The 22,289-nt window shown below is 23.5% G+C and overlaps 1 non-coding gene across 1 annotated transcript; it reads left to right on the plus strand.

The window, feature by feature from the left end:
* The first annotated feature begins 17,501 nt into the window (after positions 1-17,501).
* On the plus strand, positions 17,502-17,573 carry Trnat-cgu (transfer RNA threonine (anticodon CGU)). Its single transcript has one exon. It is a non-coding gene; the product is annotated as a tRNA-Thr (tRNA).
* The last annotated feature ends 4,716 nt before the right edge of the window (positions 17,574-22,289 follow it).

Genomic DNA, 22,289 nt, shown 5'->3' on the forward strand with positions numbered 1-22,289 from the left:
TTATTTACACCATGCTGCTCGTCAACACTGCGTGGATTTTTTACTTCAGGCGCAGGAACATCGGCAGACCCATTCTGTACAATTCGTATTGAACTGCAACGGTTGTTATTATGTGTGATTTATTTTGGTGCTCTGTGTGTGACTAATTTTTTTTGGTGGTCTTTAAAAGTTTTTTATTGGTAATGCTAAAATGATATATTAAAAAAAGTATGTTAAAAAGAATTTCACTAGTTTATCTGAAAATATATTTTGTTTATCTGAATGTTTTTCAAAATTTGCATCTTAAATAGTTAAAATAAGTTAAAATGACAGTTATTAATAAAAATGAATGTTTAGTATCTGATTTTAATATTATTTCTAGTTTGACCGCCAACACATGATATTAAATTATTCTTATTAAAAATGTGTCTATTTCTTAAGTTTAAAGCAGTTTTTAGTTATTAAAAAAAAGTCAATAGAGTAATATAGAAAAATGAAAGCTAAATGTGAATGTACACTTATAAATAATAATTTATTAATTATCCAAAGTTTTTTTAAACTTATTTTCTGTCATATTTGTAAATATTTTGATTTTACTAAGTTTTACTTAATTATTTACATAACGTTAATATAAACTTGACAGTATCGTATTTTAATTTTCTTATAGTAACTTACGTGCAAGTTTTTTCATCTTCAATTAAGTATTTTTAATTTTTTTTTAAAAATTTAATTAATAGATTATGTTAAATTTCTCAAAGTTATAAATTAACTCTAAGTTATAAGAGTAATATTAAAAAGTTAAACAGTACTCTTTTTTAAACTAACACATGCTTTAGTGTGTTTACAAGTTAACACACTTCAACGAAGCTCTATTAAATATTGTAAGGAAAGTATAGAAACACTTTTTTATTTTCGCTTACTTTTAAAATGCTTAAACAGAAATCACTCTTTTTCATCAGATATCGCATCTTGATTAACTACATTTAAACTACTTGCCCCTACTAATTTCCCCCCTGGTAAAAAAAGTTGCAAAAAAAGATATTTTAATCCTTAAGTCAAAGCAGGGACGTAGCTAGCTCGAAAATGTTACAAATCTGCAAAAAAGTTGTAAACAAAAAAACAACAGGGACGACGCATGATGACGAAATAGGGGGTACAGGGCAGTTTATAGTGTTATTTTCTTCTTATTTAAGTATGCAATTATATTAAACATCAAAAATTAATAAAATTTTAATGCAAGAGAAATAACTGTATACAAAGCAGTATACACCAGTGGTATTGGCTGATGTTTTTCTTAGGGCCTGCAGAAAGTTAAAAATAATACCCAATCATAAAACTTTTATTTAGAAATATTTTAAGATATTTTACATTAAAACTTCATCAAATTTTAAATGTTACAACATATTTGTTTAAAAAAAAGTCCAAGTAAATATAAAAAAGCTTAATGTAAGAAATTACGTTTTCTTAATAATTATAACTATTATTTTTTAAATTAAAACTATTCTGGTCCTGCTCGAGTTGCCCTGCTCGAGTTGCTCCTTCTCGAGTTGCTCCTGCTCGAATTGTTTTTCTCCAGCCCTATCTGTCCTTTTGTTCTCACGTGGAATAGAATTTTTAATAACGCAAGACCTTGATTTTTAGTACACATTTAAAAATTTAGCTTTTAAAAAGATTTCTTACAATACACTACTTTCTGATTAAGAGAATCTGAGCGGAGCTAAATGAATATAATTAAATTGTATTTATTTGTTTAGTTTTGTTGAAACTAAAAGTATTTGAAAATGGTTATATTTCAAAACTAGCTGTCAAAGAAAGGCAAAACTAACTATAAAAAAAATAATAAAAACTAAGAAAAAAATGTCAAATTAAGCTAAAAAATTTAGAAAAAAAGTGCATTTTTTTGCAAAATTGTGTACGTTTTTGCAGATTTTTAGAAAGGTACTAAGCTACGTGCCTGGTTAAAAGTATCATCAAATTTGGGTTATAATTTGGTTTTCTTTCATATGTACAAAATTGATTGTTAATTAAATTTTTGGGTTAGTACTTTAAATATGACCATACTTATAAATTTAAGCAAAAACTTTTATTTTTGCCTCTTCTGAACTTTTCAAATTGATTTGAAAATAATAGTAATTTAGGAATTTTTAATTTAAAGCTCTAAAAGTATAAAAATGGATTTGTTAGTAATGAAACGTTTGTGGTAAAAATATACAGTTACGTTCTCTTAAAAAATAAACATAAAGAATATATTTAGCGATAAACTAAGCAAATCTTCGTTAATTTGATATGTTGGATTAGTATTGTTTTAAAATACTATAAAAATTAGAATAAAATTAATTTTGTTGGTTTTAAGGCTAAATGTTTTTCACATGTTATATTTACCTCAAAGAAGTTTATTTAACAGTAATTATAAAACTACCCACTAGAAATTGTAAGAAAATAATACTAAGAGTGAATATTAATATGTTAACTAAATTCAAACAATTTTATATTAAGTTGTATAAAAAGATACATATTGACTTATTAAAAAATACTTACTGTTTGTTTTGTGTTAGTCTGTATGATTATATACTTTCTTACTGAGTTGTCGTGCTTAACTAATTTACCTTTTACCTGTCACAATGCATTAAATTTTACCTGATTTAAAACTTGGTGTGAATAAACAACAACTATACATAGCTAAAAAGCTGACAACTTATTATTTCAAATTATAACAAAAAAAAAGAAATAAAACAACATTGTTTTGTTAGGCTTTCAAAACAAAATAACTTAAAATAATAGTAAAATTAATAAGGTAGAAATATCAAAATAGTCAAACCGTGAAGATTTAAAGCTTAAACAGATAGTTTTGTTGCAAAGAGGCTAAATTTGCCGACAAATAAGCATGCAATATAATTTAGTCTTGTAAAATCACCTTCAGGTAGAAGTTTTGGTCAAATAAACTTGTAATTTTTATATTTACACAACACGACAGTCTTTATAAGTTTTTAAAAACTAAACTTTATTGAAAATAGTAAAAACGTCTTCACACTAGAAGGTTTAAATATATTCAATAAAAGTTTATCTGTATAAAAAAAATTCAACTGTAACTTACTCCAGTTTTCTTACACGCAGTTTTTGTTTCAATCTAACTTTCAACTACCATTTAAAGTTTCTAGTATAAACAAATAAATTAATGTTATTTTTATATACAACTATATACTACAATATCTCGTAACTGCATATAAAACATTTAAATGCTTTAGGTTTAATAAAAAACATATCTAAACATTTTACACCAAATTTCTTTTTGTTTAAATTTTTATGTGATAAAGTAATTAAAAAAAATTAAAAAACAAACTGTAGTTTGATTTTTGTAGAATAAACATATCTTTGTCAAAGTCATTATTACTATAAAAAGTACTAAGTGTTATTAGTAGTGAAGTATTTATTAAAAATAAAAATAAAAATTAGTTTTCATTGACTGTAATGTAACAGTCTTCATAAGGTTTGTTTTAAAAATATGTTACAATGTAAACTTATGTTAATCTTAACAAATAAATTTGCCTGTTAAACTCATTTATTTTTGTTGATAATTTCTAATTTCAAGGAAAAACAGTTTTTGATCTGTATAAATAGATAATTATTTGTGACGATTTATTAAGACTTTTAACAAAATTGTTATTTCTAATACATTTCTTACCATGTATTGTAACTGAAATAGGTTGTTTATTTTTTTTTTATAGATATATTGCTTGTTTTTAGTTTAATTAAAAACAAAAACTCCCTAAGTTTATACTAAAATAGACTAACATGCAACTAGTTGTGTTCTGTTCACATAACACCAAAATTAAACTTTCGAGCTATATTTATAGTTTAGTGCTTGTTTTAATTTAAGAGCAATTATTCTACGCCTAGCAGTTATATATTTTTTAAAAACAAAAAAAATCTTTACTCCAATTCTTAGTAAAAAAAAAACACATTTGATAATTATTAAAAAAAAATTGTAAAATACTATATTAATAAACTTAACATTGAAAGAAAGCTTTCGGTATGATAAACGCTTTAAAAATATTAATAACTGACCACATTTAGTTCTTTGTAGAATCAGATAAAACTGATCACAACTGTTCAGTAGTTTCCTCAAATTATAAAGCCTAACTTTTTTGTGAAATAGAAATTGATGTCTTCAGTGTTAAAAATGCTGATTATTGTCCTTTAATGCAACTTTATTAGGTAAATATATCTAATAAGTTTTTTTCTAAAAATAATTGTATCATATATTTATTTTGAGTTTATGTTGTAAGAAATAAGAGATTGTGGGTTTAAAATTTAAAAGGCAAATTTTTAAATAAAAAATGAATCTGTGTTTTTGGCAACAATAAAGTAATTATTTGAAATATTTAGTTGTTAGTAATTTATAAACCCCTTCACTATAAATTGAATTAAATGAACGGTTTATTTAAAACCGCCTTCTTGCAAACAAACAAAAAACCACTCGTTTTATTTTTAGTTAACATAATTTTTTGTGTAATAATACTTAATAACAAGCCGCTGCATATAAAAAAAAAACTTATTTTACTAGTTATTTAAGGTATATTTTTTTTACAAAAAATACATTTTGAAAATAAAGTAAAGTATTTTTAAGTTATTGTTTATTTTAAATTAGTTTTCCGTTCGTATAGCTTAGTACAAAGTTTCTTTTTTACAAACAAATTTCATAAAAAAAAACTTTTTGTTTGATAAAAAATTACTACTTTACTTTCAAAAACAAAATTATATAATATTTTTTTACAGGTTCATTAAGAGTTAATATTTACTGGATACTGCATCATTTAAGCTACCACGTCGAAAATTTCAAGGATAATTTTGTAGTATACTCAAATTATAGTTTATTGTTTTTAATTCGATAATTCGATTTAGCCTAACAGCTAAAGACGAAAAGTTTTCGAAATAAATTGGTAAAACTACTCTATACAAACATTTTTTTTTCCTTTTGATAAGTTCTTATATAGTTAGAGACAGTGGCGTCGCGTGGTAATTTTTTTAGGTGGTGCAGAATAAAAAAAAAATCCCCTACTTTAAAACTCTTTTTTATCTTAAATAAAGACTTTTTTCTATAACAATTACATTAAATTGCTAATGTAATTTGGGAAATTTTGTTAAAAATAAAAAAAAATATTTTTCAAAAAAAAATTATTTAAGAATATAACTAATAAAAAAAAGGTAAATACTTTGAAAATTAAAGTAAACATAGGAATAGAAAAAAAATTTAAGTAACTTAAAAGACTCAAAAAATGTTAACTTACTTATGAGTATTAAGTTTTAAGAAGGCTTTAAAGTTTAAACTAACAGTAGAAAGAATTTAGACAAAACAAATTTTTATTATATTGAAAAATACAGCAACTTTACTAGTTCTTTTTTTTTTCCTCAACTTTATTTAAAAAATATTTGATTAAACATCATACTAAGACTGGTTATATTACTAATGTTTGATTTAACAAAATGTTAAATGTCTTATTAGACTTGGCAAGAAAATTAAAAAGTCTACAAACAAAACAAAAAAAGGTTTTGTACAAACTGCAAGTTTATTTTAAGTAAAATTTATTTTACTAAGTAGAAAATAATTGCTTATTTACTGCTAAATGTTGAAAAAAATAAACGAGTATTAACTTATAACTAATTAAAACTGTTGATGTTTGAAAAAAAAACAGCTTGACTACTAAGTTGAAAACACAAAAGTAAAATAAGCAAGCTCATAAATATCAAATTTTACGAAGTCTCTAACTTAAAATTTAGAATTTAGATTAAAAAGACTAATATTATAATAAGAATATACAGCAAATGCAATAATATTTCTCTTAGCCTCAACTTTAGTTAAAAAATATTGGATTAATTAAACATCAAACTATTTATATTTATTTACTAATATTTAATTAAAAAAAAATCTATTTATACTTGGAAAGTAAATCAAAAAGTCTACAAACAAATAAAATGTTGTGTACAAATTGAATTTTTTTTAAAAATAACTTACATTACTCAGTAAAGAAATTTTAAAGAATTTTAAAATACAATTCAGATAAAAAAAAAGTTTGACTAAGTACAAAACTCAAAAGTAAAACAAGCAAACTAAATAATATTAAGTTTTACAAAGGCTCTAAAGTTAAAACTTAAAGTAGCTTACAGTTTAGATATAACAAACTTATATTTTAATAGAAAACACAGCAAGTATAATAATATTTCATTTTAGATTCAACTTTACTTGAAAAATATTGGATTAAATACCAAACTAAAAATAATATTTTTACTTATTTTAAACTAAACAAGAAAGGAATGCATAATGAAGCTTGGCAAATAAATTAAAAAGTCTACAAACAAAGAAAATATTATGTAGAAATTACAACTTTTCAAAGAAAAACTAAACTTGCTTAGTACAGAAAATGGTTACTACTGAATGAATACCTAAAAAATAAATCTGAAGTTCTAACTTTGCAAACATAAATACTTAAACTTTTACTTTTCACCTTTGTAACTTAAATTCATTCTTCTCTCCTTTTGGTTGATAAACTTCTCCATCAACTCTTCCTTGAAACTAGTACAGTTTTTAAGTAAGTGCCTACTAATTGAAATTACACTTAAAGAATTTAACCTTGACTGACCCATGGTGTTTCTCAAAATTTTTTTGATCCTTTTCAAAGATGAAAATGTTCTTTCAGCTTCTACAATAGTCATGGGAATAGTTATCAAAATTCTAAGAAGCTTTGCAGTCTCGTTAAATATTTTAGTCAGGTTATGTTCTTCAAGATATAACAATATTTTCACTAAAGCATCCTGATGAATTTCTGTACGTGAATAAAATGTTTTCAGTTCTCTTTCTAACTGTTTACATTCAACTACAGGATAACACTTCTTCACTGTTTCTATAAACTTTAAAGGAAAACAAGATTTATAAACAGTAAAATATTTTGCCAAAAATAACTGCGAAATTCTTAAATGGCCTGAAAACTTGAACCTTTCAGTGATGTTGAAGCTGACACTATCACAGACTTCTTTTGCTGAAGAAGAAAGGCTCTTTTTAACATTCTCTGTACTACTTGAATTTCTTATACTGTTGACTGCAGCTTGAAATGTTTCCAAATGTTGTTTAACTTTTTGAACAGTTAAGTCTGTGCATTGCATGATGTTATACAAAATTTCAACTGCAGGCATAATTTCCTCTGTTAACTCTGATAACTGGCATGATTTAAGCTTAGAAACTGTCCAATTTACTTGACTAGTATTTTCACTGCATTTTCCTAGTTATAAAATCTATAAAAATAGCATTTACCTTGTTCAACAAAAAATTGTTTTAGCTATACAGAGTAAACTAATAAACAGTTTCAATATTAAAAAAAAAAGCAAGGTTGCCACTCTAAAAACAAGGTTACCACTCTTTGAGTCAAAAAATTGTCCTGAGTGACCTTGAGTTGGGATGAAACACTTTTTTCACAATTTGATCTTATTTTATGTAGTTTTTACTAAGCTACAAGATGCTTTTTACAGATTTTAAAAATTTAAAATATTTTTTTAGATATAGCCGGTCAAAGTTGAAGGCAACAAAAGGTTCCTTATGGGAGGCACAAACTAAAACAGGGTTAAAAATGTTTCTTTAGATGTTTCTTTTATAAAACAAAAAAAATTGCTAAAATAGAAATCCAAAACACTAAGAAAAAAAAAAGTTATAACAAAAGTAATTTTTTGTATATATACAAATAGAGTGCTATAGTTTATTTTGTTTAACAACAGCTGTTTCGAAAGACAGATAGTCAATCTCTTCAGGCTTCAACAAAATAAGAATAAGCACGTTTTAGGCAACTATTAATATATACAAAATAACTATTCATGCGTAAAAATAAAGTAAATGAAAGTAAAAAGAGAGAGAAAAAAGAGAGAGAGAGAAAGTAGAAATGCTTTTTGTTAATTATTTTGATTAGATTAAGTTAGCAATTAGAAAAATATATTGTATTGTAGTTATAATAATAATAATATCAGAATGTTTGATTATAGTTAAAGGTTTTGTATATATAAAAATATATATTGATAGTTTAAAATTTAAAACTTGTCTTCAACAAAAGTATAAAATTTTATAAAAAGTAGGATGAAACAGTTTGATAAAAATTGCTTTAAAAATTATGGAGAATATAGGTTTTCAGTAAAATTGTATTTTTTGCTGTTTTGGTTTGCTCCTTGTATAATAAATCATTGTACTCTCTGGCTTTGACCGGTTGTATCTAAAAGTTTAATTGGAAATTTCAAGTTTATTAAAGAGTAACTATTAGCTTTCTGAAAAAGTTAGATAAGAACAACATAAAAAAAAGAGCCTATACACCCCCCCTCCCTTACCCCTCACTATTTTGCACAGCTTTTTTTTTACAAACATTAACATTTTTATTATTTTTTTTCTAAACTTAATGTTTTTTTGTTGGAGGTTAAAAATTCAATAGTTCAATAAGGGTATGTTTTCTTTATTTAAATTTAAATGTTTTTCATTTTGATGACAGTATTTTTATCAGGAGCTCAACTTTTTTAAGTTTGGTTGGTGAGGCTGTTGACTTTTCAATAAATTTAAAGATAAATTATAAATATATAACCATTAAAGCAGTAAAAAAAATGGTTAGTTAGTTTTCATGTGGCCATAGGGGTAAAACACTTATTTTTTTAATTTTAAATAAGCTTGTTATTTTCAGAGTAAAAAACTAAAACCGCTTTAGTCAGACTGAATATTTTTCTAATTTGGCCCGTTTTAATTTATCTTGGGTCATCTTGAGTTTTTTTTTAATTTCTAAGTTATCCTGATTATGAGGCAAGGCAACCATGTTTCAACAATTTTATCTAAAATTTTTGCTTTGTTTATAAAAAAATTAAACCAAAAGTCATATAAAGTAGACTAAATTTTCCTAAAATGTTAAACTACTCTAAGTAATCAAAGTTTCTAAGTTAGGTCTATTTACTTTATTTAAATATGTGACTGTTTCAGTAATACTAATTTTTATTTAATATAAATCTAAATTATTTTTCTGTATGAGTAAACTAGAAGTTTATAATAAACTTCTTAACATTTTTTTTCAGAACTCAAACTTTACATTTAAATATAATTTAATTAAACATTTTATTAACTTTATGATAACAATAATCAGTTATAGTTAAGTTTATGTATGCAGATTAAAATAAAAAATAAAATTTTTAAGACTTTGGTGATTTAGGTTTTTTATCTATTTTTTTCAAAATATGTAATTTATGACAAGTTTTGTTCTTTTATTGTTTCGTTTTAATAGAAGTGATCTCTTAAATTTAAAATATTATGTGGGTACATAAACTTAAGTTTAATCCTTTGCACTTTGCAGTAGCTTAGCTTTGTTTTTAATTTATGTTTACAATAGCTTGTAGATGATACTTAAGCAAGTTCTGTTTTAGGGAATTTTCAACTTAATTTACTTACCGCAAGATATTGATTTTGCGGTAATTCTTGACGAAATTTTGCTTTTTTGAGTTCATTTGCGGCAGTCAGCTAAGAGTTTGCGGCAGTGAAGTGGGCAAAATGGTCGTTTTCAAAATTGGAGTTTTAAAAGAGATTTCGTTCTAAAAAATAACTAAAATGTTATAGATACTTTTTTTTTTCTTACAAAATTTCAAGGTGGTGCAGTTGCGGCAGTGCAACACCCCACGCGACGCCCCTAGTTAGAGACAACTTTATTGTTAAGCTTCGCCTGTTGCCTAGAATTTCGCGCAAAAATTTACAAAAAAATATCTGCAACACGAAGATATTTTAAATTTAAGCTAAAGTATTAGTTGCTTGGAATTTAATGTACATCAATATCTTTAGGAAAATCACACTACTGGCACAAATCATCTGAACTTACAACCAACTCTTCAAAACTTCATAAAAAGTTGTAACAGTAAGTCGAATGCTTATTTAGTAGATTATGAAAAGTTTAATATGCTTAAATACAAAAAATTAAGGAAAGGTGTTTTAAGTAATTTTCAAATAACTAGTCTTATAAATTGTGATTTTATGAATAGTTTTTCTTAAAATAAATATTAAATTATGTAATTCAATTGTTTTCACACTTTTTGTAGGACTTAGCTGTTAATTCCAAATTAACATTATTTTTAGCTCAGTTTTTTTTCAATTAAATTTATACCATGTTGTTATTAAGATTTAATAAATGCAATAATTAAATACTTATTCAACAACAACAGTTTTGTTATGGTCTGTAAAATTGAAAAATAACTAAGCATAGTTCTTAAATGTTTACAACTTCTCTTTTTGTTAGTCTTGATTTAACAACAATTTAAATCAAACAATAAAAAAATCTATAGCTATTACCTTTAAAATACATAACTTTATTTTTAATTTATGTTGTTTTTCTTTTAATTAATGTGTATTTTTGAAATCCAGTACACTTTAAAATTTTCATTCACAATTTTTATTTTGGTCTAACCTATAAAAGTTATAACTAGAATTAAATCACAAAATAATTAAATTACAAGTCTGAAACTTATATTACATTTAATATAATTAAAAACTATTAAGGCTTGAAGTAACTTAGTTTAAAAATATACATGAAAGTTGAAATATGCTTTGATTTTGAAGAAAAATTTATTACAAATGAATGTTGCATTGTATGCAGCAATTTTGTTGTTATTTTATTGTTTTGTTCATTGTTTATTGTAACTTTAATGTTGATTTTGGACATGAATTAATGTGTAAATGAAATATTAAAGTATAGTTCACCTTTGGTTAAAAAGTTTTTCTGGATATTTTGTAAAAAAAAATTAACTAAATTGCAACATTTTATATATGCAGTATAGTTACTATTTAGCATTGGTTAATATAAATTATGAAGATTTTAAGTAAAGAGTAGGCAGTAAATAAGTATTAGGCAGTCTCTCAGGATAAGTCAGCATAGTTAGAATTATTTGAAAAACTCAGGCCTCCTAAAACTAATTTTTTTACAAAACTGAGGAGAGTTTGATATTTTTCCTTAATCTCAAGCCATTTTATGACTTATACTATTTTTTGACTTATATTTGTTTAAGTGGTTTTATTGTAACTTTTGTTGTTGTATATAAGATTGGCTTGCAGTTTTTTCTTATCAGTTTTTGACTCAAATTTAATATTTTTAAAGTTCTATCATAAGCTAATGCCAGCTTGATGTAGTTATAGTTGGTCTTTTTGCATCAAAAATTGGCATTCCTGAGAATAAAATAGTTTTAATGAAGATAATAATTTTTTTACAAAAAATTTAGTAGAAGCATAACAGTTTTCAAGCAGCTATGATTTAAGTACAGAAATTTGCATCTTTTTTGAAGTTTCTTTGAAAAAAGAATTAGAATTAAAACTTAATATTTGTTAAAAAAAATTAAGGCTTATTTAAATTAATATATACTCCAGATATTATTTTACATAAGTTTGTAAAACATCAAACTACATAAATAAAACTTTTTATAAACTATATTGATATTTAAGTACTATTAACTTTTATTTTAACAGTTTTTTAAAGAAATTCATAATATTTCAAATTATTTTGCTCTACTTAATTTTTATAAGTAATGTATTTTGAACAATATTTTCAAAAATCTTTTTTTTTTGTATAGCAGTCCTAAAAAAAACTTAATACAGTAGTCAAAACAAAATTACTTATGAATGTAAATTAAATTATGCAATACTGTACTTAAACAGTGTTATTGTAGTATAAGCTATAGTAACAAAATATTCAAATTATTAACGGCATACGTGGTAAGGTTTTTTTTTACCACAGTTTAAATTTGGTCGTATATTAAAGTTGAAAATAAGTTATCTTTAATAGAATAGAACTTTTTATTTTGTAATAATAATAATAATGATCATTTTTGTGTTTTCTGATGCAATGTATAGACTGCAATTGATTAAATTTAAGTTAACTTAAAATTAAAAATAATCCTTGAAATCTATGTTTTCCTTTACTTTTTAAGCTGACCTCATGTTTTCAGGAAATGTTCCTTGCATTTAAAAAAAACCTATTTTAATGGTTTAAAAAAAACACTAAATAAATTTTAACAACCAGAACAAGAACAAAAAGATTTTTTTTTTCAAAAAGATCTTAAAATAGAATTGTTTCTTATTAAGGTAGGATTAAATTGAAAAATTTGATAAAGACTGCTAAAAAACTGTTGAAGAATATAAACCTATTAAAAAATGTTTGCTTTGCCTTTTCAACTTTATCCTTTTGTTAGGATTCTATTTAACTCTTCAACTTTGTCCTTTTATATCTCAAAAACTTATTTTTATTATAAAAAGGGTTGAAAACAGAAACTTCTTTTTAAAATTCAGTAAAAAAGAAGTTCCTATTCCCCTATTCTCTTAATACTGTGTTATTTCAGGCATTAAAAACATACTTCTAATGAGCTTGAATTTTACACAATAAAAATAATCTTTTGTCATTTGTTCAGAATGTAAAAATTTCCTAAATATTGTCTCTTCAACAATAGTTAACTCTTGAACACAAGGTTTTAATATAAAAAAATCAAGTAAAAATTTAAATTCATTTAAGAAATTTACATTCTTGTATAAAGGTGCATATTTTTCAAACAATAATACAATTATAACTACATTATAAACTTTACAATGGGTGATAAAATGCTCTAATGAGGCTTTGAAATTTATTTCTAAATTTAATTATAAACTTTTATATAAGTTGGTGTTTAACTAACTAGATAAAAGACTATTGATAAATGTTATCATACTACTTTGTTGTACTTTTTAACTATAAATTGACTACTTAACTGGGATAACTTATTGTAGTAGCTACAAATTTATTTTTTTAGATTTTTCTTAAAATGTTCTAATCTTGAAAATTTACTCCTAAAAAATCAGAAATTCAAAATTTGGTTTGTTTTTGTATAAAATTTAAACTTCAGTAATAAATTTTAAATTTTATTAACAATACAATGTTTGATTGTTATCTTTAAAAAATAAAGTACATAAAATTTAAACTTGACAAAATATTTTTGTATTGTGTAACAACTTAAGTGTTGTGCTTAAGTTTCTGAAATTTCTTAATCACTGTACTTTGTTCGGAAGTTTATGATTCTTTTTTTATGAATTATGCAGTAAAAAAGTTCAATAGTTTTGTAAAAGTACAGTATAGTTTTGTTTAGATAAAAAATATAGCAGACTGTTGAAAGTTTTAATTAAATTTTTCAAACAAGTGTTTTTTAGTTCGTAAATGTTCATGATCCTTTTTCATTTTGTTATTTTGATTTAAATTAAAAGTATTAATAAGTTACATCATTGAACATTTAAAATTGTTTTCTAAAATATTTTTTTTGTAGTTGTTTTTTGTTATTTATACTTGTCTTCTAGTCCTTCTAAAATCCTCACTCATTTTACGTACACATTTTTATTTATTTAAACATTTAAATCTTTAAAAATGTTCAAGAAAATCTCAGTTGTCACTGATAAGACATATTGTAAAAAAATATAAATTTTTAAATACACATTTGAAATGATTTAAGTTTTATATACAGGGTGGTAACTAAATCTAGAACTCTGAAAAACCTGAAATTTGACAATTTAGGCTAAAAAGACCTGGAAAAACATGGAGTTTGAGAAACTACAAAACAAAATCTGGATTAAAATAAACTCACTAAAAACCCTAGAAAAACTGTAATTTTAAAGAGTTCTAACGTGTCATGTAGTGAAATTTCAATTTGGCACAAAAAATCTATAATCATAAAAACAAAAAAATTGTCATCATCAAATTTTTTTGTGACAATCTTCAAAAAAGCATTTAAAGTTTTTATCAGTAATTTACAGTATGTTTTTAATGTTCTTAGACTATTAAACTCATTTTTTTTTACTTTAAGTTTAATTTTTAACTTAAATTAGACCCAAAAACGTGTACTTTCAAAAACCTGAAAGAACTATAAAAAATCCTGAAAAAAATTTAAAAATTCGTGGCCACTTGTATATACCTGTTATAAAGATTTATAAAACGGTTTGTATAGTCAATATATCTTATTACTATTTTTTGTTTTACATTTCAATAAACAAAGCATTAAAAGCGTTTGTTCTTTTAATCAAGATTTTTCCTGAATATAGAGATAAAATAGCAATTGTTAAATTTAGATAAACTTTTCATATAATATTGACAAAAAACCTTATACTAATATAAACTAGGTTTACAGATATATTTGCTAACCATTTACAATTAATATTTACTAGTTATTCGCTTAATTTAGGCTAAAAAGACCTGGAAAAACATGGAGTCCGAGAAGCTACAAAACAAAATATGGATTAAAAAATACACTAAAAACCCTAGAAAAACTGTGATTTTAAAGAGTTCTAACGGGTTATGTAGTGGAATTCCAATTTGGCACAAAAAATCTGTTATCGGTGGCACAAAAAAATTGGTACAAAAAATCGGTGATAACATGGTTTGATTGTTGGTGTGATTTTTTCGTTGTAGTGCCGGTGAACACTTACTTGAGAATTTGAGCTTCATGATTTTCCCACACTTTGTGGTTTTGAGTGTTGAGATTTTAGTTTTGTGAGTGTTCTCCAAATGGCGTGTCACCAAGGGCTATTTTTAATTTGTTTAAAAGATAGTTTTTTGTTTATTTTACTTTTGGATAGTTAAAGTCAAATATTAATGGGGCAGCTAAAATTACATATGATGTAACATACTCTTTTTTCCCCAGAAAACGTTTATGTTGCAAGGGGTAGAGTTAGAGACTGATGTTTTTTTACCAAAAAAAAAGAAAAACTTTTATTTTTTAAATAGTATATTAACACTAGTTTTTAACCTTATATATAGAATAATCTTGTTTTAATTATTGAATTATTAAATAATATTACTCTTAATCTTTCAAGTTGTCAAACTTCCATACTTTATCATTGATTACTTTTGTGAGTGGAGTTTTTCTAATGAATTTCTATTAATAAAACAAAGAACAAAATCAGTATAGTATAGTTTAAAATAAGTTTATAATCCCTAGATATAACATATTAAAACTATTATTTACTGACTCTAGCTTGCTAATAATTTTTAAACTAAAAAGTTGTACTATTTGCTTTTTACTATATAGAACTATCTTTTAAAGAGTTGTATTTTAAAGTTGCATAGCATCAGCTAAGAATTCATGAAGAATGTTTCACACAAGTCAATCAGATGTAGCAGAAACTTTCAATGTTAGTTTTTTATTTTTTTGTTAGGTTTTTTATTATTTATTTCTTTGAATTATATAAAAGAAGGGTGGATTCGCGTTTAGCCACCAAATCCTTCGCTCTACTGAGCACGAAAGATAGCTTTTTTCAATCAAGTAAAATCATTCAACCGTATAAATTGATGCTAACAGCTAAACAGTAAAACACAGCATTAATTTTTTCGATTGAAAAAATAATATTTTATAATATTTGAAGTTTTCAACAGTAGTAATAATGACACAATAAACAGCACATAGATAAATAAAATTGATGTTAGCTTAATATAAGCATGTGATAATAATGTGAAAATTATAATATTTTAAGTCCACTTGTTTAGTTGAAGTTCTCATTATTTATAAAAGATATTTAATATATATCTCATTTTAAAAGCTTAATGTATATACCATAAAAGTTTTTTTATTGTAAAATACTTTAGTTATTGATATTAATAAGTTATTTAGGAATATTTTTCACAAAATATAACACTAACTTTTCTTTTAAAGTTTAGAGTATATACTAAAAGATAATATTTATATTAAACAATTATTAGAATTAATTTTCATTTTTTTTCTCTATCAAAATAAAATAAAAATAAAATATTTAGGATCCGGATCCGGTCAGATCTCAATTTAAAAAAAAATCTGGATCCGGTTCCGGCCGGATCTTAAATTAAAAAAAGATCCGGATTCTAAATATTAGGCCTAACAGACCACCAATTTATAATGAAAAGATTGGTCATAGTGGGCTTTGAACCCAAAATATGTGAAGAATGTCGATTGGAAGCCACGCGGCTCAACCGGTCGGCCATTACATTGTCATATTTAACTTTTATATATTTTATAACTTTAGAAATTTTTCACAAATATCTGCACTGCAATTATATTCTAAAATGTAAGTTCAAAAAATATATGATAAAGTAATTAACTAAACATTTATTTTGCTAATATTACAAAACAAACGAAAATAAAAAATGAATTCATAAAACAAACATTAGATACAGACTTATTTATTTTTAAAATGATTTGTTTACAAAAACTTTAAAGTCGTTTTCAATGTTCTTTTGTGTTGTTTAAGCCTAAAAGTCCTTTTGTTGTAAATTATTTTATTAACATGCTCAACTTAAATTGTTTAAGTATTTTTCTAATTTATGTGATAAAAACCTTTACTTAGGACGTTTTAAAAGTTTTTTTTTGTATTTACTTTTACCAAAAAGATTGTACTTTGTAAGATTATCTTTTTATAACTGCTTACCAAACAGTTTTAAATTAATTGTTTATTGTCATTGGAAATTATATTACCTATACAAACTGTTACAAAGTTTAACTGCCAAACGGATTATGAAACTATTTGAATTGTTAAAAATGTTGTCAATAAGGATTGTAGATAGCATTTTTTGTGAAAAGTTATTTTCTTTATCAAATACAGCCATTATTTTTTTTCATAAAACTTTGTTTAAAATAACTTTAAGGACGCTTTAATTGTGTTTTTGTTTTTGTTAAAAACTTAATTCATTGTAAGTTTATATACTATACCTGCTTAAACTACACTTTTATTATCTTATGTAATTTTTAGGCTAAAAACCTCTACATAAGAGGTTATATAAGCGTTTTAATGTTTTTTGTTAGTAAGAAGTAAATTTGTTTATTTTTTTATTAAAATTATTAAATTACCATTAGAACTGTCTGTCTAATTTATGTAAAAAAAACAATATTTTAGAGTTTTGGATGCTATAATTTTGTTTTCGTATCTATTAAACCTTAAAAGTACATTATTCTCATGTTTTCCATTTAAATTTCCTATAAAGCCATGCCTCGACAAATTACTAATGTTAATTATGTACAAAAGGGTTCTACTAAGGACGTTTAAACGGTTTTTTGTTTTTATTTTAACTGAAAGACTAATTACTGAAAACAATTAATTAAAACTTTTAAAATTATTACTTATAACTAACAAAAATGAGTTCTATAGTTATTACGTTTAAACAGATTTTTTGTTTATTTTAATATAAATTTCATTTATATTTAAACCTAATCAAATTCCGACCTTTAAATCTATAAACTTGTTTATTTTACGTTTCAACAGTTTCTTTTTAGTTTTAAGAGTAAAAGGTATTTACACAAACAATTTATATACGGAAATTTTTTGTGAAAGGTATAATAGGAAACTTAAACATTTATGCACGTTCAAAACACAACCTACAAGGAGAAAGTTTTTGCTAGTTGGGTTACAGCGGGTTTAATTACGACGCTTATCAAGTTTTTTTTTAGGATATATACATCTTAGTTATATAACCAGGCTAAACTCATTCTCACCGCAAGCCGCTATAGCTCAGTGGCAGAGCACTGCTCTCGTAAAGCAGGGGTCGGGAGTTCAAACCTCTCTGGCGGCACTTTTTTTATAGTAATGAAATATATTTGTATTAAGAACATTCTTAGTTACATAATTTGTAAAGTTGATAAAATGTATTTGATTTTGTATAAAAGATGTTTTTTATTTTTGTTTAACTTTTTAATTGAAATATTTTTACTAATCGATCATTTTTCAATGTTTTATACTTAAATAAATTCTATAGCTTTCAACTTTTAATGACATTTTGTTTAGTATTAAATCTGTTTGTTCTAGTTCAAACTAATCTATTTTAAAAGCTTTTTTAACTTAACAGGAATCCATATCTCTTTAAGCGCTGATTTCAATAAAGCTAACCGCAAAAAGTTAGTTAAGATTTCGAAAGAATGTTCCAATTTGATAGTGCCTGTCAAAGTTGTTAAACAAGTAGGATTTTAATTGTCCAAGGAGCACTCATCTCTTTTAGTTAGTTTTGTTTTAATATTTCATTTATTCTAAGTAATTCAGCAGTGTTTGTAATTTATCTATTTTTTTATTTTTAGACAATCTTCCAATCTTCCCTAATTAAAAAGATACTTTGGTCTTTAAGTTACTTAAAAAAACGTTTTTACTTTTCAAAACTTTCATTTTATTTTTCAACTTAAATAAAAGTATGACTCCAATTGTTCCACTTCATAATATTTATATTGTTTTTCTAACTCTTCGTTTTAAAATGTATGATAATATTATATTTATCTACAATGGATATTCAAATATTTTAAAAATTATTTTTGAGTGATAAACAAGTTTTTGAAATTCAACTTCTTCTGTAAAAAGTTTTAAAAACAAACGTATGTAAAACAAAGATTTGTTGTAATATTTTATAAGTTTTTAGTAATTTACACAACTTTTCTTATGTTCTTATGCAAAGAACCTTGAATTTAAAAAAAAATTTGCAATAAAAAAGTTTAATATATATCAATTAAACTTAGATATATTTTTACTAAAATGCAAAGAAAATCAACAAATTTTTAAATTTTTATATAAAGATTTTATTTTTATTAGAATGCTAATCCAAGTTTAAGTAAACATTAGAGATTGAAAATACTCAAAATGCTTTATTTTCTGTTATAATTTGATCTTGCTTTGTGGCATGTAATACAACTTTCTGATCAAAAGAACTGTAATTTTTATTTTTAGTTAACTTTAGTATTACTTCATGAATACTGTATCAGTTGAATTTAAGTTTAGTAGATGCTAAAGAATTTTGAAAAAATGTATAGCTTGATCTTACTTTGTAGATTTTTAATTAAATGATATGTTGTTTATTTAAATTATTTAACAAATTTTGAAATGTAGCTGTTTAAAGTTGAGAGCACATTAATTATCAAAATATTTAACAAATTTTCAATTTACAATAATAGACAATAAAATGATTTAGATTAATATTTGAACTTGAAGAAAAAACAATTAAATTCGTTTTATATATGTTTTGTAACTATAAATAAATAAATCTTTGTTATATACCAAGTATTTCATTTCCTAATTGTTTACATTTTTAATTATAATACATTAAAAATAACATACTTCACTGCTAGGGTAATTGAAGTAATTTGTTCTAAATGGTTTTTCAGATAAACTTGAAAAAATAAATTTTTTTAACCTTTACAATTTTTAATTAGTTCAGTTCATGTTTATTATTTTATTACTAAAAGTTTTATGTAACAAATTTTACACTTGAGTAAATTTAGTTGTGTTCAAAATGTTCACAAAATGTTGTTCTTGTGTTTTTTGAAGTTATAGAACTAATAGTTTTATTACTAACTGTTTTGTAAAACAACTTAAGTAATTATATAAACTACTTCTTTTTTAATTAAAGTGTGTTCAAAAAATATCTTTTGTTTTATTAGATCTTTTACAATTATTTAATTTTTAACAAAATCATAGATTTCTGGTTATTATATATAGTCATGTCTACTAAAGGATCAAACATTTTAAAAATTATATACTGTAGCAGTTAACTTTTTAAAGTGATGTATGTTAAAAGATTAATAGTTTCAAAAAAAAAATTCCTTGTGTTTTTCCATTTTTTTTTTGGTGTTGTTTTTTTATCAGAAAAATTAATTAAATGGCTTAAAGATAAAATTAGTTAGTGTTTAAAGCGATTTGTTTTAATTGCTTTAGAGTTTATTTATGTTTTAAGCCAACTTTAAGCCAATGTTGTTACTGATGTTTTTTGTACTTATTTTTATTAAATAAGAGTTTGTTTAGCTTTAGTCTCCTTAGTCTATTTTTTACTTTAGATGTAAAAATATACCAAGTTAGTATACTTACTTTATTAAAAATTTTCAAAATAGTAAACAGTTTTTTATTCAGTGTGTCAACTTATGAATTGTTGGTTTTGTTAAAACTTATTTGTCTTGTTTATTTCTGATTTACTAGTTTTTTAGAAATGCTTAAACAAATCAGTTGTATAAACCAAACTTTTGTAACATTTTGATATATTTTTAAATTCAAATTATATTTTATATTAAACCTCTATTTTTGTTTAGGTGTTTAAAAATAATTGAATGCTTAAAACTAAGTTAAATTTTAACCTTGTACCTTGGAAGTTTTGTTTTTTATAAAACATTTTGATATTTAGTATTTTTGATCTTAAAATGCACTTTAAGCTGTATCTTTCTATCAATTTTCTTTATACTAAATTTAAAGTTATTCATAATTTTTTTACCACAAAAGCTTTTATAAAAATTAAATTACAAATGTGAGCTCTACTTTTTATGTGAAAACTACTTTAAAAAAAAAAGGGTTGAAAATCTCTTAAATCTATTTGATTAGTCTTTTTAATTTCACAGTAGATTATTTGATGTTTTTTGACCTTTTTCTTATTAATTTTTCAAATTATTACCTAAAATAGTAACATAAAACAGCTAGTTATAAAGCTTAAATAGTATTACTTATTATTTTTATGGTTTAGTTTTAAGAAGTACTAATAGAAGCAATTTAATTCTAATAGCCTTAATCCATTTGTTTTTCATTATTATGATGAACAAAAAAAAATTAAATGACCAGCTTAAAATTTAAAATAAATTCTTCTAGGTGTTTTATATTGTAAAATAAGTTTTACTGGTTATAAGATGTTTTTTAAGGTGTTTTTTAGTTATGTAAATAGCTTTGCTGGATTTTAGACAGTGAACTATTACAATTTCTGCAATTAATATTTCTGCAATTACTTTGATTTATTTTTATTATTTGTATTTTTTATATGTTGACTATGATAAAGCTTTAGTTTTTAATATATTCTTTTTAGCTAGTTTATCGCAAATTTTTTAACAAGTAACTTAATATGTTTCAAGTATTGGAAAAAATACTTAAATTAGCTACAAAATTAATCTTTAAGCTAATGAATCTTTTACATTTAAAGGTTTTCTATATCCTATAGGAAATGTACTGAATTTGTATACGTCCTAATATTTGAAAAGATATCATTTGTTTTTTCAAGTTTATCCAAAAATTCTGTTCACTGTAGGAATATGTACAAACTAAATAAACTAAAGAGTTTTTTGTTTATAAAACTTATTATAAAACTGATAAATAACCTCTTCATTAAGTACACTTACTAAGTTTCACTTTGTATTCAAAATAAAAGTCTAAAACTATATAAATATTAGAGTTCAATACTAAATTAATGTATTTTATAAATTACTCTATTAATGAAAAAAAAAGCTTTCATCACTATTATCGTTAAAATTTAAACCAAAATTTATTACAAAAAGGTTACATATTTTGTAGTTACTATAAAATATAAAAAAAATCATAGTCTAAACATTAAGTACAATTTCATTTACAGATTTTTAAAAGAATCGTCTTTAAATAAAAATTGAAAAACAATCTTATAATTTCCTTTTTTACAAAAAAAGTGTATATTACTGCTATTTTGAGACTAAATTTACAGAAATATTAAACTAAAGTTTTCAATTAAGCAATAATTTCTTTGATTCTAACATTTAGTACATTTAAAAGTTTTACGTTTCGTTTTTCTTTAATTTTCTAAGGTTTTTTATATATTTATTTAAATAAATTAGAAAAAAAATACTCGTTTAACAATAATATTTTGAAGCACATATTAAACTCAAATTCACTAAACTTAAAATATAAAAAAAGTTACATACTAAGCAATTTTTTTAAATTTTAAATCCAAACTTAAACAACAGTGCAAACTCAACATTTGCAAATTTAACCGACTGTGCGAACTCAAAAAACGCGAACCTAACTGATAGACTTCTGCATTTAAAAATTTAAAGTATGAACAAAAAACTGCAATTAATTTTTAAATCAGCTAAAGATACCGGAATTTGTACTTTTAGTTTGCAAGAACTATTCTTTTAGTGTTTTAGTATAAATTTGTTAATTTCAGTAAACTTAAAGTTAATAAGAATGGCACTATAGGATAGTGTTTTATTTGTAGACTAATTCATTTACTGAAATTCAAAGAAAGCCAAACTTAGCTCTTTGGCAATACTTAACGATTAAAAATTTATGTATGTCAATTTTCCTATAGAAGTTAAATGAGGGCAAAAATAGCCAAAACATTCTGGCAACTATGGACTATGGAGTTAGTTATAAATTATCAAATAAAATTATTCACCTCACAGTTGTATAGTAGTTTCCTCAAATTATAAAGCCTAACTTTTTTTTTAAATACTTAATGAAGTCTTTACACTCTTCATTACTTAAAAATACTGATTAGTGTCCTTTAACGCAATTTTATTGCGTCGAT

Source organism: Thalia democratica, chromosome 5 (genome assembly GCF_965202585.1).
Source record: "Thalia democratica chromosome 5, ktThaDemo2.hap1.1, whole genome shotgun sequence".
Taxonomy (NCBI): Eukaryota; Metazoa; Chordata; class Thaliacea; order Salpida; family Salpidae; genus Thalia; species Thalia democratica.